Below are 16,667 nucleotides of genomic sequence, written 5' to 3'. Positions count from 1 at the left end.
ATAGTACATGTGGTGGCTCAAACCTGGTTCTGAGACTGTTCACTCGCGTCCAGAATATAATAGAGAATGTTAATGATTTACAGTGAAAAAAAGATTGAGGATTTATCAGGCAAAGTTATTGGAATGCTCTACATTCCTTTCTCACATCAAAACAAACAAGTGTCTTGGAGAGAAAAAATCAGAGAGCAAAGGTGATCTGCTGGAATGAAGACTCACATCTATCTCCCTACCCTCACCCCTGCTGGGGGCTTTCTGAGCTGCAGAAGCTCCCTGCGAAGCCCTAGGGGAGTTCTCTGGGTAGAGTCTTCAATGTGCACCTCCCGGAGCGTGTAGGAGACCAACATTGACGCTAGACTCTCACCTAGGGAGGTAGGAGCAGCCCCTGCTGGCCAGCTGAGGGAAGTTCTTGTGCCAGTGGTTGGGGCATGACACTGACCTGTCCCATGGCCCAAGAAGATCCTTCCAGAAGTAGCTAAGATTGCATCATATGGAAGGCCCTGCCAAGAGCCCTGCCGGCCAGGGGATGCAATTCTAGCAGAAAGGAACTTTGGGGTATCCTGGAACAGAAGACACAGGGTGCCACAATCAAGCATAGGAGCAGAGCTCAGACTTTGCCAGGGAACCACAGGCTCAGAGTGAACAGCAGGTCTGTGAGGTTTCTACAGGTACCATGACAGAGAGAGAGACAGAGCCAGCATGCCCCCCTCCTTGCCAGGAACATGACACTAACCCAGATAGCTGCTGCCTCATCCAGAAAGACTTTCTAACCCTTTATGTCTCCACTTTCCCAGTCCTGACCTCCACCCAAGAGGAGGAGCGAGGAAAACCAGGCAGGCTGGCATCCTCCTGCTCCAAATTCTCAAGCTGGTGATAGTCTCTCCATAGGGAAGGATGGATGCCTTGGGTGTTATGAGAAATTGAAACAGGAAACAGTCTCAACTTTCTAAATTGCTAAAAAATGAGCATGTCCTACTGAAACTAATGGAAAAGATGGGAAACCTGTTTGACAAAGTGTTCAAGGGTGAGACGGGAGATTTGAGAAGCTAAGAATGTGTCCAGAGGTGAGGCAAAAGACAGTGAAGTTAATTTCTTGTGTATGAATGCAAGTAAAATGTGCACCATGCTCATTCCCTAATGTGGGGTAGTCATTCATAAGCATGTCTGCATTTGTCTTCCTTAGGTTCTTAACAATTGTCCCTTCTGTGCAGTGCTATAGTTGCCATGGGTCCTGCCTATGGCATTAGGGTTTTAGCGCTCACAGTGGAGAACACAGGAGAAGGTCATCCTTGCCCAAAGACTGGCTCCAGCCTGTTTGCTGCAAGTTTAGCAGGCATAAATGTATAAGAGATCAACTAGGTTGTTGACTAAGGAGGAAAATTCCTATCATAAAGAATAAAACAAGCCAGGCATGGTGGCTCATGCCTGTAATCCCAGCACTATGGGAGGCCAAGGCAGGTGGATCAATTGAGGTCAGGAGTTCGACACCAGCCTGGCCAACATGGTCAAAACCCGCCTCTACCAAAAATACAAAAATTAGCTGGATGTCGTGGCAGGCGCCTATAATTCCAGCTACCCAGGAGGCTGAGGCACGAGAATCGCTTAAACCTGGGAGGCGGAGGTTGCAGTGAGATGAGATGGCACCACTGTACTTCAGCCTGGGCGATAGAACAAGACTCAGTCTCAAAAAATAAAAAAAATAAATGAAAGAATCAACACTTCGGAGCAAATTATAGATATGGGAGTGGAAGGGGAGTATGTCAGAAATACCTTTGAGGATTCACGTTGAATCATTGACAGTGGTAATACCATTAAGAAAATTAGAAAAAATCTATAGGGAATCTGTTTGCAGAGGCCCCTGACAAAGCTTTGCTTATGTATGTTTACTGATGCCACGGACATCCAAGCAGATGATAGGAGCAGAAGGTTAAAGAAGTTAAAGGTCAAAGAGTAATCCAAGGAGAGAAAGAAATAAGCCAACACTTAACCCATGTTTGAAGCTTGGGTGGTGAGAGAGAGAATGCACTTCTAAGTTTAGGTCCTGTTTGTCATTAAAAAAGCTAGACTCATATTAATGTGTCAAGTGTCATAAATGTTAGGAAGAAAATCCTACAGGAACACAAATGAGGAAGTGATTCCTGCTGGGTGGGAGGCAATCAAAATTTAGCCGACTCTTGAAGGATGGATGACAGATATGAGGATAGACCTCAGGAGGGAGCTTCCGGCAGAAGCTGTGATGTGATGCCAGCTGTAAAGGCAGGAAGCCCGGGGCGGCTCATGCTGCCAGCCTCTGGGGTCTGAGGAGGGCACACAGAAAAGCAACTTGGTGGGGATAGGTGTCACCAGATCAGATGGGAGACAAGGACTTGTATCTGGTACTAATTTTTGTGAAGTAATGGGTCTGTTTGTTTATAGTGCTAAGATAGGCAGAGGGCTTTGATGAGAACTGAGGGTTTTTTGGAACAAAGCGACAAAGATGATAAGGATGATAGCTGGGGAGATGAAGAAAGAGTCCTCCTCCTCTCCAGAAGGGTTTCTGTGGGAGCTCATGGCAGTGGGAGCTCATGGCAGAGTGATAATAAGAGCACAGCCAGCCCCCTGGCAAAGGGGAGGGCAAGGGAGAGGCACACAGGCTCGGGGACAGATCAATTGCCAGGCGAAGGAAACCAGGTGAAACTGAAGACAGCTCTCAGGTGTTGAGCCTAAACGTCAGAATCATGGTGAGGAGCGTGTTAAGAAACAACAAGCAAAGACTCGGTCTTGTATTGGACGTGAATACAAGGCATTGCTGGGACACCTAGAGGCACACCTGGAGCCAGCTGAACGAAGGTAGAGAGAGAAAGTTGAGATTGCACTTGAGACGGGAGAGTTGAAGCCATTGACCTTAGATGGGTGGTTCTCGGACTTCAGCCCACGGCAGCAGTACCTGGAGGGCTCCTTACAGCACAGACTGCTGGACCCACACCCAGAGCTTCTCAGCCAGCAGGGCTGGGAGGAAATTGGCACTTCCTGTGCAGGAGATACTGGTGCTGCTAGTTGTCTGGGGACCACACTTTAGAACTACTGCCTTAAAAGTCACTGAGGAGGCAGTGGCTCAAAGTGTGGTCTCTGGACAACTAGCAGCACCAGTTCTTTCTATGGGGAAGGAACTGAAAGGAACTGAAACAAAAACAGGCCCCCGCCCTCAAGAGGGGGAAAAAAAAGTCAGTCCTCTTCCCCTGAGAGTCTAGTTTAGTTGGCCTGGGCCCAGATGATGTCATTGGTATTTTTATGGCTCTCCAGGTGGTTCTGACATGCTTCCAGGGTTGAGAAACACTGATTAAGGAGGAGAAAAGAAAGCAATTTATTTAAAAATTTTTAAAAGAAACAGACAAAAAGCCCACTTTTTTTGGCACTGATCTAATTCTCTTTTCTTTCCTCAGGAAAAGCAGTTGAAATACCATCAGTTAACAGATTGCCCAATGAAGTCGATGACAACTGTGATAAGAAATTACTATCACAGCGTCTCCAAGAGATGAACAGTGGATGATGGTTCCAAAGCACAGATGTCCCTCGCCTCTTCAACCTTCTTTCCCCAGAAAGATGTCAACACCGTGGAGATTGTGCCATGAAGACGCCTGGTGTGGCATTGCAATAGATGAAATATTAAGGGCAATTCAACAATTTTCTGAACAAATACATGGATTTAACTTGAAGTTGAATTTAATTTGACTTCAAGAAAAATTGTATTTCTGGTCCTCCTATGATCATGTACTAAGAATTATTTAACTGCAGATACAATTGTTATCTTTAGAGCTAGAAGGCCTCATTTTAGAATTAAAATGAATGGCAACCCAGACAGATAAAGTTGAGTCGTGATCATCCCACCGCGGAGGCAGAGCCAGTGCTGGCCATCCCCCGACCACCCCAACACACTCCAGGTCTCACACATTTAATCTCTGTCTCTGCCAAGGGAATTTTTTCTTTCCATTTATTCTTAGAAACAACTAAGGGAGTTTTAAGTTAAATACATGCTGCCAAATTGAATCCAAGGAAACTAAAGTCAAACGCATTAGCAAGCACTTAATGTCCTCTCCATTTTGACATTTCTCCCTCAATTCCTATTTCTGAGTAAGGGCTGTTCAGATAAATAAAAACATATTTTCAGAAATCTGAGCTTATAAGACCTACAGGCCTGCGAAGTCACAGACTGTGCACTTTCAGCAGTCAGCGATTCTGCTGGGTTGAATTGGCATGTTTCAAGCTATGTATTTTTGTTAAAAAAAAAAAAAAGGTGTGTAAATGCATTTACAAAATAATTTGTACTCTTTCCCAGTAATTTATAGTTGCCTTCACAGTACCCCGTTCCTGATTTCACACCAAGCCCTTGCTGAGGATATGAGAGTAATAAAAAGGGGAGCCCTGGCTCTTCCTCTCCTTTAGTGTCTTTCCTGGAAGTGGACTGCGAGAAGAGCTTCTTCAGCCACCTTCTGCCTGCAGACAACCTCCATGAGTTTGCTTTAGAAGAAGGCTTCAATTTGAAGAAAGTCAAATAAAACAAGGTAGGCTATCATTACCATAGATGCAAAAGAAGGTGAACCCAGATTCAGATCCTAAGTCAGTCATTCTGCAGGGAACTCTTAGGTGTCCAGGTCAGAGGCTCTATTCAAACTGCTTCATCAATATTGGTTCTTCAGTTGTTGCAAATATACTACACTCATGCATGCTGTTAATAATAAAAGGGGAACTGTAGAGGAGGGGGTGGTGTATAAGAGAACTCTGTACTTTCTGTGTAATTTTTCTATAAACCTAAAATTGCTCTAAAAATAAAGTTTATTCAGAAACAAAAAAACATCTATCCTGAGTAAATATTATATAAGATTTATCTACGTTTTTACCTACTTTTTCAAATGTGCTGACCTTTACTGAAAATCTTTTATTCATTTTGAACATTCTTTTCACTCCACTGAAATGCAGTCCTCCTGGTAATTGTGTTTTGTACTGTATACCCAGTGTATTCTACATCAGCAAAAGCTTTAGAGTAAGTTTCCCAGCCTACCAACCCCACTAAATGCCCACAGGCTGAAAGCATAGTACAATAGTCTCTTTAACATCACAGGTTTCAACTGCACAGGTTCTTATATGTAGATTTTTTTTCAATCAATATATTGGAAAAATTTTGGAGGTTTGCAACAATTTTTAAAAACTTACAGATGAATTGTGTAGCCTAGAAACATTTTTACAATTACAAAATGTTAGATATGTTATGAATGCATAAAATATGCACATTAATCTACTGTTTATATTATCAGTAAGGCTTCTAGTCAACAGTAGGCTATCAGTGATTCAGGTTTTGAGGAGTCAAAAGTTACGCAAGGATTTTTTTTTCTATGCAGGGGTTGGCTTCCTTAATCCTCTGCTGTTCCAGGGTGACCTGTACACACTTATTTCTCTCTCTCTCTCTGTCTCTCTCTCTCACACACACACACACACGCATCCACACACAGGCACATCCACATTACCAGAGGCCACATCAAAGAAAATTAAATGGAAAATCTCAGCATATGGTATGAGGTGGGATTCTAGGATATTTATTTTTAAAATAGTATTGAATGGGCCAGGCGCGGTGGCTCACGCCTATAATCCCAGCACTTTGGGAGGCCGAGGTGGGCGGATCACGAGGTCGGGAGATTGAGACCATCCTGGCTAACACGGTGAAACCCCATCTCTACTAAAAATACAAAAAATTAGCTGGGCATGGTGGCACCCACCTGTAGTCCCAGCTACTTGGGAGGCTGAGGCAGGAGAATGGCATGAACCCGGGAGGTGGAGCTTGCAATGAGCCGAGATCGCGCCACTGCACTCCAGCCTGGGCGACAGAGCAAGACTCCGTCTCAAAAAAAAAAAAAAAATAGTATTGAATGTTGTGTATGTGATAATTGAAAGAATAAAATGGCTAATGACTAACATAGAATATGGAAAGGCATATTAAACGAATTAATTTCAGCCTATTTAACTGGAGTCACGAGAAGGAATTTTTAAAGACTACTCATATATGCCCCTTTTTTATTAAGCCTAACATAATGGAGATGGAAGTTAAATTTCTATTAGATTCCACATTTCACAATTGATTATAAAGTCTTAGACTTCTAAGTAGCGGCTCTGTAGACTCAGCTCTCTCTTTTTTTCTAAGATGGGATTTCTCTGTTCATCAGGTCTTTGTGTTTGCAACTGATCCACGGAGACAGCGACATCTGCGAAGCTTCCATGCCACGGTGGTTCCACCTTCACCTGTAACCTTCAAAGGCATCCTGCAACCACCCCATCCATCCAAGTACTCAGTTGTAGGATTCAAAAGCAAATTGCAGGGTTTGCTGCCTGGCAGAGAAGCATAGACACAAAGCATGAGAGAGCAAAATCTATGAGTTGACCATATCATAAACACAAATAGATCCATGCAGAATACCAGCTAAAAAATAGGCAATAAACTTAAACAACAGGACTATGAGTAGATGTACCAAGTGCTGGGTAGAGATGACAGTTTTGTGTCCTGTTAGAGCTAAGTCAGAAATCTGGGTCGAAGTGAATGTGAGGGAGCAAAAGGCCATTAAAATATTTAAGGAGCAGCTCCAATATTTTTAAAACGTGAAGGAAAACTTGCAAGCAACCTCCGGGGCTGGAGGGAGAGAAGTGCAAAGCCCCCTCAGCCTGCTCCACGATTATCTTTTGCATTCCAATAACTGACATGCTGCTGAATGTTATGACTATTTGTTTATTGTTGACTGTTCTCGGCACTGCTCAGTGTAGCCAAAGATTCCTTGCCTACAATAAAGGCTTACTCAGACAATAAACCACGGAGAAAGAAAATTGTCCTTGAGAATAAGGGCATTTCAGAGGGAAAGGAATTCCACCAGAGGCAAAGAAACCCCCTTCCACTGCAGAATTCGAGCTCAATATCTCCTATGTCTATCTGTGAAAGCTGTCTTGGAACCCCAGGGCAGGAGGGGGTGGTACACAAGGGTTTGTATTGTAATCCCCTGTTTTCAGACACATTTTTCTGAAAGCACAAACTTTGCTGGCTAGGATTGTAGAAACCTAGCGGGATTTTTTACTTTTTCTTGGAAGGCGTTTGTCTCCCAGCATCATAAAACTTAACAGTCTGCTTTTCATGGTGACAGTGTGACCTTGTAGTCCCCGATCCTAAGTGTGTGTGTGTACAATGCATAATTTCCCTTTGTTTCCTCTGAATTCTCCCTCTCCATCCTTTGTCAGTCTAAACGGGCTTTTGTGTCTAATTTCTCTCTTTATTTTCTCTAGCAATGCACTAACTTTGCTTCTAGATTACCACTGTGCCTGATTTTGAGGTTGCCATTTTAATTTTAGCATAATGCTTGGATTTATGAGAATCATCAAAAAGGCAAGATCATTGGGCTTGTTGCCCTTCCTGGGACTCTCTTTTCACTTTGGTGTCTGCTGTGTTAGTGATTTGATATCAGACCAATCCATGAACCCTTCATTTTAAACCAGGAGCCCAAGGGAAATAAATAACGCCACCAGAGAGAAATGAGAACCCGAAAGCTATTATTAAAATGAAAACATACTCTCTCTTAGACCTGGCAAACTGTACTAAGACATTCAGATTGTGTATCCAAATGTTATTCAACCCACTCATAGCCATATTCCTTTGGTGACACTAAGGTGGTACTTAAAAAGGAGCAGGTTCCACCTCAGAATCCCCAGCATCATCCCATATAATCAAGACCTTGCATCCTCTTCAGGGATCCTGCTTCCCTGGCAGCTTCTCACCCCTGAGCCTCACTGCCCCGCTGTGCGCTTCACTACTCTTTCACTAACATGCAGAAACAATGTTTTTCTTTCCCGTGCCTTTAAAATGTGGCCAAATTCTCCACCAAACTTCAGGAATTATTCATTACCTCACATCCTTTATCCAGAACAACAACCGAACATGTGTTTCGGTGAGCTGAATATTCTGGCCCAGCCCTGCTGTGTCATGCCTGAATGACCATTTTTTAAAATGCCAGAGACGAGGAAAGATAAAACACTTCTACAGCCATTTTGAGAGCTTGGCTCTGCAACCCTTCTCAGCCTCCTCCGACCCTTCTTTCTCTCTCCCTCAAGCTCTATGTTCTGCCTGTGTCTGGGCAACCTCCTTCTTGACACTGACACAATTCCATGACCCAGGACATTGGCCTGGCTCCCTGCTGCCCAGGAAAGGAGGGGACACCTGGAAGTGCCTATAAGGCAGCTCTTCTAAGGTGGAGGGAGGTAGGAGGAAGCAAGGTAGATCAAAGACCCCCTCCCTCCCTCTTCAGAATTTTCTGAGGTGCGATCCTTCCCTTCAGCTCTACTGGAGAAGTCCTATGGAGCATAGGGCCACCTGCTGAGAGGCTGGTGGGTCTCCTGGGGGCTCCTGGAGCAGAGGCAATGCTGGACATCACACTACTTCTGCTTCACAGTGTTCTTGTCTCACCTCCCTTCTCCTCCACCCTCGCCACCTTATGAAGGACTGGCACCTGCTTCTCACCCCAGGCTCTGCTTTGTGGGGGACGCAGGCTGGCTGAAATGTCCTTCCTGCAAGACATGAAGGTCAACCTTGGAGAGCTCCAGGGGCATGAGCATTGAGCTGTCCAGCAATGCAGAAACGTGCACACTTCTCTGAGCTTCTGAGTGTCCCGATCTGTTGTCGAGTTTGGGGTGGAAAAATGATGACTGACAATGAAACAGGAACCTCACAGCCTGTCCGTCACCAGGAAGGCAAGTGGACTTCTCCTCCGAGGAGCACAGCGGAGAACCACCGTGTGGCCTCTTTCTCAGGTTTAACTTCATTGGAATAAAAGCTGAATATGGCACTGTGTATTGATCAGGGTTCTCTAGAGGAATAGAACTAATAGGATAGATGTATAACAAGATAGATGTATCTATAAAGAGGAATTTACTAAGGAGTATTGATTCACACAATCACAAGGTGAGGTCCCACAATAGGCTGTCTGCAGCGGAAGGGCAAGGAAGTCAATCCAAGTCCCAGAACCTCAAAACTAGGGAAGCCAACAGTACAACCTTCAGTCTGTGGTTGAAGGCCCAAGAGTCCCAAAGCTGAAGAAATTGGAGTCTCACGTTCATGGGCAGGAAGCATCCAGCACAGGAGAAAGATATAGGCTGTGAGACTAAACCAGTCTAGTCTTTCCATGTTCTTCTGCCTACTTTTATTCTGGCCATACTGGCAGCTGATTAGATTGTGCCCACACAGATTGAAGGTGGGTCTGCCTCTCCCAGTCCACTGACTCAAATTTTAATCTCCTTTGGCAACACCCTCACAGACACACCCAAGAACAATACTTTACATCTTTCAATCCAATCAAATTGATACTCAATATTAACCATCACGCACTGTGACATCCAAGTCTTGACCCATTGAAATTCAACCCTTTTGGACAAAAACTCACTTCCTGGTTACAGCCCTTTCTTCATGCACAGCTCAGGGAACAGAGGCCAGTGAGAGGGTGTCTCCAGAGGAAGATGCCCTGGCTCTAAGCTTCTTTTCTGGAGCTGGGGCTCAGTCAAAATAAAGTGGTGGTGATGGTCCTGCTGGCTGGCTTTGTGTTCCCAAGTGTTTTACCATGTACAAAGAAATGCAGAGAGGTGTACCTATAGAACAACCCAGTCAGATTTGTTTCCAGCCTGAAATCTCTGGGGACAGGCCTCCAGACTGTTTTGTATTCTTTGCGTTTTCCTTGTCCCCTTTTATTCCGGTGAGTCCCTCGTATCCAGATCTTTCAGGATTCAGTTCTAATGCCCTTCCACGGAGAGGGTTCCCCCAACACCTTCCTCTTCTATTCTGGTGGCATTGCTGCCATCACTGTTGTGTGGATGGAGGTCCTGCCTTTTACCTTCTTTGCTGTGTCGTCCTCCTTTCTAACGTGGCATTATTGTCCCCTATCCTGCACTGCCTGAGCTTATCACTCTGGCGTGGATGGATTTTTAATCCCCCTTTGCTCCTGGTGAATGTGAAGTTACTTGTGTCAAGTAAATGATCTGGATTAAATTAAGAGTCAGGCTGGGCACGGTGGCTCACGCCTGTAATCCCAGCACTTTGGGAGGCTGAGGTGGGGGGATCACGAGGTCAGGAGATCGAGACCATCCTGGCTAACACGGTGAAACCCCGTCTCTACTAAAAATACAAAAAAATTAGCCGGGCATGGTGGCGGGTGCCTGTAGTCCCAGCTACTCGGGAGGCTGAGGCAGGAGAATGCCGTGAACCCAGGAGGCGGAGCTTGCAGTGAGCTGAGATAGCACCACTGCACTTCAGCCTGGACGACAGAGCAAGACCCGTCTCAGGAAAAAAAAAAAAAAATTAAGAGTCAAAGAGTTGCCGGGCGCGGTGGCTCACGCTTGTAATCCCAGCACTTTGGGAGGCCGAGGCGGGCGGATCACGAGGTCAGGAGATCGAGACCACGGTGAAACCCCGTCTCTACTAAAAATACAAAAAAATTAGCCGGGCGTGGTGGCGGGCGCCTGTAGTCCCAGCTACTCGGAGAGGCTGAGGCAGGAGAATGGCGTGAACCCAGGAGGCGGAGCTTGCAGTGAGCCGAGATCGTGCCACTGCACTCCAGCCCGGGCGACAGAGCGAGACTCCGTCTCAAAAAAAAAAAAAAAAAGAGTCAAAGAGTTTTTATCTATTTCTGACAGTGATGTCATCTGTCACTTTTTAGTGTAGTTAAATATCTTACCCTTTTGTTGTTAGGGAGATGCTGAACTAAATCCATGAATCACTGTCCATATCCACAGAGGTTCTGGGGAATCACATTGACAGCCACACAACAGTACTGGTGCTCAGTGAAGGGCAGCCATGTGGCAGCAACTTCACAGAACGTTGTAAACATAATGTCACCCAGGAGAAACAAGTTGCCTTGTTGGTATGCAGGTCCCCATGCAAAGGACTTAATTGTGTCCCCCTGAAATGCATAAATTAAACCCCCAATCTCCAATGTGATGGTATTGGGAGGTTGGACCCTGGGAGATAATCATGTTTACATGGGGTCCTAAGAGTGGGATTCTGATACGTTTGGGTTTGTATCCCTGCCCAAATCTCATGTCCAACTGGAGGATGGACCTGGTGGGAGGTGATTGGATCATGGGGGCGAATTTCCCCCTTGCTGTTCTCATGATAGTGAGTGAGTTCTCATGAGATCTGATGGTTTAAAAGTGTATGGCACTTCCCACTCTTTCTCTCCTGCTGCCATATGAAGAAGGTGCTTGCTTCCCCTTCACCTTCCACCATGATTGTAAGTTTCCTGGGGCCTCCCAGTCATGCTTCCTGTTAAGCCTGCAGAACTATGAGTCCATTAAACCTTTTTTCTTCATAAATTACCCAGTTTCAGGTGGTTCTTTATAGCAGTGTGAAAACGGATTAAATACAGGTGCACATGACAGAATTAGTGCCCTTATAAGATGAGACTTTGGAGAGCTCATCCTGTCCCTTCCCACAAGCAAGAAAGACCCATAAGCAAGAAGGTGGCTGTTAGGAAGCCAGGAAGAGCCCTCACCAGAAACCAACCAAGCTGGCACCCTGATCTCAGACTTCCAGCCTCCAGAACTCTGAGAAAATGCATTTCAGTTGTTTAAGTCCACAGCCTATAGGGTTTTGTTACGACAGCCAGAACTCACTAAAATACCTTGCTTCTCAGATGAGGAACTGAAGCACCAAGAGGTTAATGAACCTCCCCTAGACATACAACCAAAGATGGAAGGGGCTGAAACTTTCATCTATTTCAGTTGACATACAACCAACCAATTAAGTTGAAGTTGATAGAAGCATTCAATTTCTAGATAACCTAAATAAAATTACCTGAATTTCTAGATGATTGAGTCCCATTTATTTATAAACTTTTGAAACTTTTAAAAATTCTCAATCTCATTATTGTCTTACTTTAAAATTTTTCACATTGAAATAATGTTAAATTTATAGAAGAGTTGCAAAGATACTACAGAGAGTTTCCAGATATCTTCCACCCAGCTACCTCTAATGTTATCAGTTTACGTACGTTGGGATTCAGGAAACAATGCCTCAAAGTATGGTGCTTTGACCTGCTGGCCTCTTTGAACCAAAGGAGCAGCCCCAGAACCAAGGTCTCTATGACGCCCCTGTGCAAGACTCTTGTCCCTCTGCCACTTCAGAAGTACAGGCAAGGGACCTTAGCTGAGGTTCACTTCCCAAACTAAGGGAAGTTCCTCTGGAAGGAATGCAGTTGTCCAGAGCCTGCTTCTTATAATTTCATAAAACAATGACGATTAACTCATGGGAGAAGAGACTAGAGTGGACACCACACCCAGAGCCCAGATAGACTCTGTCCCAGGCATTTGTCGGTTCTTCAAGCCCATTCATCTCCCCTAAAAGTCATTTACTTTTCTTCTAACAGTGCCTACAACCCCTACTTCCCTTTCCCCTGTGAAAAAGGTTATATAAGTCTCACTGGGTTGTCAGGTATTGTGATCTCTCCATGCACCTAATAAATTTGTGTCTTATCTCCTATTAATCAGTCTATTTCAGTTCATTTCTCAGATTCAAATATCAAACCTCAACAGGGGAGAGAGAGGGTTCTCTTACCCCAACATATAATTTATTGTTGTATATTTATTAAAAGTAAAAAAAATACGAGTGCAGTGCTAGTAACTAAATTCCAGGCTTCATTCAGACTTCAGCAGTCTTTCCACAGAACAGCACCCTTCTTTTTTTTTTTTTTTTTTTTTTTTTTTTTTTTTTTTTTTTTTTTTTTGAGATAGAGTCTCACTCTGTCGCCCAGGCTGGAGTGCAGTGGCGCAATCTTGGCTCACTGCAAGCTCCGCCTCCTGGGTTCACGGCATTCTCCTGCCTCAGCCTTCCGAGTAACTGGCACTATAGGCGCCCGGCACCACTCCCAGCTACTTTTTTGTATTTTTAGTAGAGACGGGGTTTCACCATGTTAGCCAGGATGGTCTCGATCTCCTGACCTTGTGATCCACCTGCTTCGGCCTCCCAAAGTGCTGGGATTAGCACCCTTCTGTCCAATGCAGGATTCCACATCACCAGGGTGGTTTCCTGGGCACGAAGCCCAAGGAGTGCCAGGGCCCGGCCAGTTCTTCAAGTTGCATTTATTCATGTTACCTTCATCTCCTCTGATTGTGGCAGCTTCTCAGTCTTTCCTTGTATCTGACAGTTTTGAAGATGCTTGTCAGGTGTTTCGTTGAATATTCCTCAATTTGGATTTATTTAATGTCTTCTCATGATTAGCTTGTAGATTAGCTTGGATTTTTGGTAAGATGCCATAATTTTTTTTACATTAGCTTCATAAGCGAAAACAAATTACTTAAAATTATTTTAACAAATAGAGAACTCTGGCAAAACTATCTCATGTCAAATAAATCCTATTATTTGCAAAGTATACCATTTCCGTTTTGATTGGTGAGACAATAAATATTTGTGGATACATCCAGCCTCTGCTGATTTGTTTTTGTTGAAGTAAATTACACATAGTATAGAATTAAACAGTTTAAAGTGTAACCATTTTAAGTGCACAGTTCAGAGGCAGTTAGTACATTTATTTATGAAGTAAATAGGCAGATAATATAGGAGAAGAATTACATCATGATTCAAAATTAACTTTAAAGCACAATATCTAGTTGTTCATTCTTTTCTTTCCACAATGTACAAATTATGTCTCATTATCCTCAGAAAAAAGTGGGCATCCATTTGCCAGTTATGCATATGTGTGTGTTTGTGTACATATGCATATAGGTATATATGTATATACATGTATATATGTATATATGTGCATATTTCTGTATATATGTGTTTGTGTACATATATGTGTACATATATATACATGATGGTCATATACACCATCAAATGAGTTGCAAGGCTGCTTGTAGAAAATGTTTTCTAGTATCCATGTGAGCAGAACTTTAGTTTATAAACTTTAGTTTGTAAAGAGAAAGAGCAGTACTTATCCAAGGGGAGAAACGTGAAAGCATTTGTTAAACGGCATGCTGCTTGTCCTAGGCACTTCTTTCATGAATCCTTCCATCACCCACCACACCTTTGGAACTTTCCAGATGTAAATGCATAATGTTGTAGCTAATTTACTTAATTTTTCACTTTGTCTTACATGTATTAATGAAAAAAAAAGCTAAACTCTGTGAAATACTTGAAGAGGTTTATTCTGAGCCAAATATGAGTGACCGTGGCCCAGGACACAGCCTTAAGAGGTCCTGAGGACATGCCAAGGTGGTCAGGTTACAGCTTGATTCTACACTTTTTAGGGAGGCAGAAGTTACACGCAAAGACATACATTGATACCTGTAAGTTATACATTTAGTTAGCCTGGAAAGGCAGAACATCTAGAAGCAAGGGGGCTGATAGGTCATAGGCTGGATTTAAAGATTTTCTGATTGGCAATTGGTTGAAAGAGTTAAGCTTTGCTGAAAGCTTTGTAGTCAGCAGAAAGACATACTTGCCTTAAAATAAGGGAAGTTGTAGAAGCCGATGTTCTTGTCATGTAGATGAGGCCTCCAGGTAGCCGACTTCAGAGAGAATATATGGTAAATGTCTCTTTCCAACCTTAAAAGGTGTCAAACTCTGTGGAAAAGATCTAGTAAAGGAAGAACATTCTCTACAAAATGCAAATTTCCCTCACAAGAGAAGGCTGTGCAGAGCCCTTCCAAAATATGTCAAAGAAATATTAATATATAGTGGGGTAAAATACTTTGATTTCCTTCAAGATCTGTTCTCTGCCATGTGATGCTATACAAGAGTCAGGTTGGAATTTGAATTCAGTATCTTATTGTTACAAAGAGTACATTTTATCAGTCTTAAGATCTCCATTTTAGCATTAATGCTGATCTGTTATGCCTAAATTCCTAAAGGGAGGAGGGCATAATAATGCATATCTGGCCGCCTTTTCCATCATGACCTGAACTGGTTTTTAAAGTTTCTTTGGGATTCCCTTGGCCAAAAGGGAGGTCCTTTCTGTTGGCTGGGTGGCTTAGAATTTCATTTTTGGTTTATGTATGCCTAGCTAGAATACGTGAAAGTTTGCAAGCAGAAGCCATAGCAATTCACCTTTAGAATCCTAAATCGAGTATATCATTTCCTAAATAATATCTTAACAGATACTGATCCCTTGCAATGACCCTCAGGAAAGCTCTCCTCGGTCTGTTAAGCCTGTGCTGCCCAATGCTGTACTTCCCTTACAATGAGCCACAGATTCCCCAGCAGAATAAAGGCTAGGACTATTCTGCTCCAAGAAACCCACCTTGCTCGATCCAATCTTGCATTTCTGGAACTTGTCTGATCACGGATATCTTCGATCAAGAAACAACTGTTAGCAAGCCATTTGGGAGGGTGCGATCCTAGAAAGTTTTCTTGTGTAGAGTAGAACCTGGTTACCGATCATGATGTGTTAAAGGACCAAAATAGTTTTGTTTTTGTCTTTGTTCTTTTTCATCTGTGATAAACAAACCCCAAAAGGCATGTGAAACACAATGAAAAGGCACACAGCACAGCTTGGTCACATGGAGAGCAGTCAAAAGCTAACCGCAAGGGCATCCCAGGGGCAAAATCAGCATTTATATCATGCGCCTGTGACTTTGGCTATGTTAACTAAAATCCTGGTTACTCGCTTTTCAAGTTACCCCCAAGACAAGAGTGAGCCTTGATCAGAAATGGTAGAGAGGAAATTGGGTGTTTGACAAAAGAAATGTGCAAACATGAAACAAACATTTGCCGACTGTTAATGCTTTGTCAGCCTAAGGGCATTCTTTAATGCACTGAAAGGAAACCAGAGCATAAACGAGGTGATTCCCTTGCATTTCCTCATTCCCTAGTAGGGGGGTGGGGGGAAAGCAAGCATAAGCCATGTGCTTAGCATAAGGATTCATTGTTAAGGACCTTCTTAACCTCAAAAGGCAGCCTGTGCCAGTGATGGCTTCCCCCCAGCAGGTTAGGATAGTCATGCACAGAAAGCTGGTGTTCCAGGGGCACAGAGCGGGTGGAGAATCATCGTGAAAGCGGTAAATTTTTAAATCCTGGCCAAAACAGTGTGATGAAGATAGTCCTCTCTTGAGCGTGATGACCCCTAGCTGTCAATAGCAAGCGTGTCCTCCACAGCCATGGCCAAGCAAAACCCTTGAATAAAATAGGACACAAAACTCTGAGAACCTGAGCAGGGTCTCTGGGGAAGACAGGAGCATCCTTCAGGGGATGCTTGATGACAGTAGAGACTCCGAAGCCAGGAGAACCCATCCAACCCCAGCCTGGCCTGGTGCTCTCCAGCTGTGGCCACCACTTAACACCTCTGTGTCACAATTCATCCTCATCTGTAGGTGGGGGTAATAACAGTATTATTACAGAAAGGGTCCTAATCCAGACCCCAAAAGAGGGATCTTGGATCTCATGCAAGAAAGAATTTGAGGCGAATCCGTAGAATAAAGAAAAAACAAGTTTGTAAGGAAAGTAAGAGAAGGAAGAATGGCTACTCCATAGGTAGAACAGGGTATTCCGGAAAATAAGAGGAGGAAGCCACCCACCCTAGGTATAATGCTTGTTTATATACAGGATAAAAAAAAATTCATGGGCGATGTGCTCTACTACAAGGTTTGTGATAAAAGATTAATTTTCATTAATCACGATATTTTGC

At 43.7% G+C, this 16,667-nt stretch overlaps 1 long non-coding RNA gene across 1 annotated transcript; it reads right to left on the bottom strand.

Annotated features, from left to right (window-relative positions):
- Positions 1-6,030: 6,030 nt before the first annotated feature.
- LOC129464764 (uncharacterized) lies at positions 6,031-15,392 on the bottom strand. The gene is made up of 2 exons (XR_008651720.1): positions 15,285-15,392; positions 6,031-6,354 (listed from the first exon to the last, which is right to left on the bottom strand). It is a non-coding gene; the product is annotated as an uncharacterized lncRNA (long non-coding RNA).
- Positions 15,393-16,667: the final 1,275 nt, after the last annotated feature.

Source organism: Symphalangus syndactylus, chromosome 16 (assembly GCF_028878055.3).
Source record: "Symphalangus syndactylus isolate Jambi chromosome 16, NHGRI_mSymSyn1-v2.1_pri, whole genome shotgun sequence".
Lineage (NCBI taxonomy): Eukaryota > Metazoa > Chordata > Mammalia > Primates > Hylobatidae > Symphalangus > Symphalangus syndactylus.
Note: the sequence above shows the minus strand (reverse complement) of the source record. Positions and strands in the feature narration are given on the sequence as shown.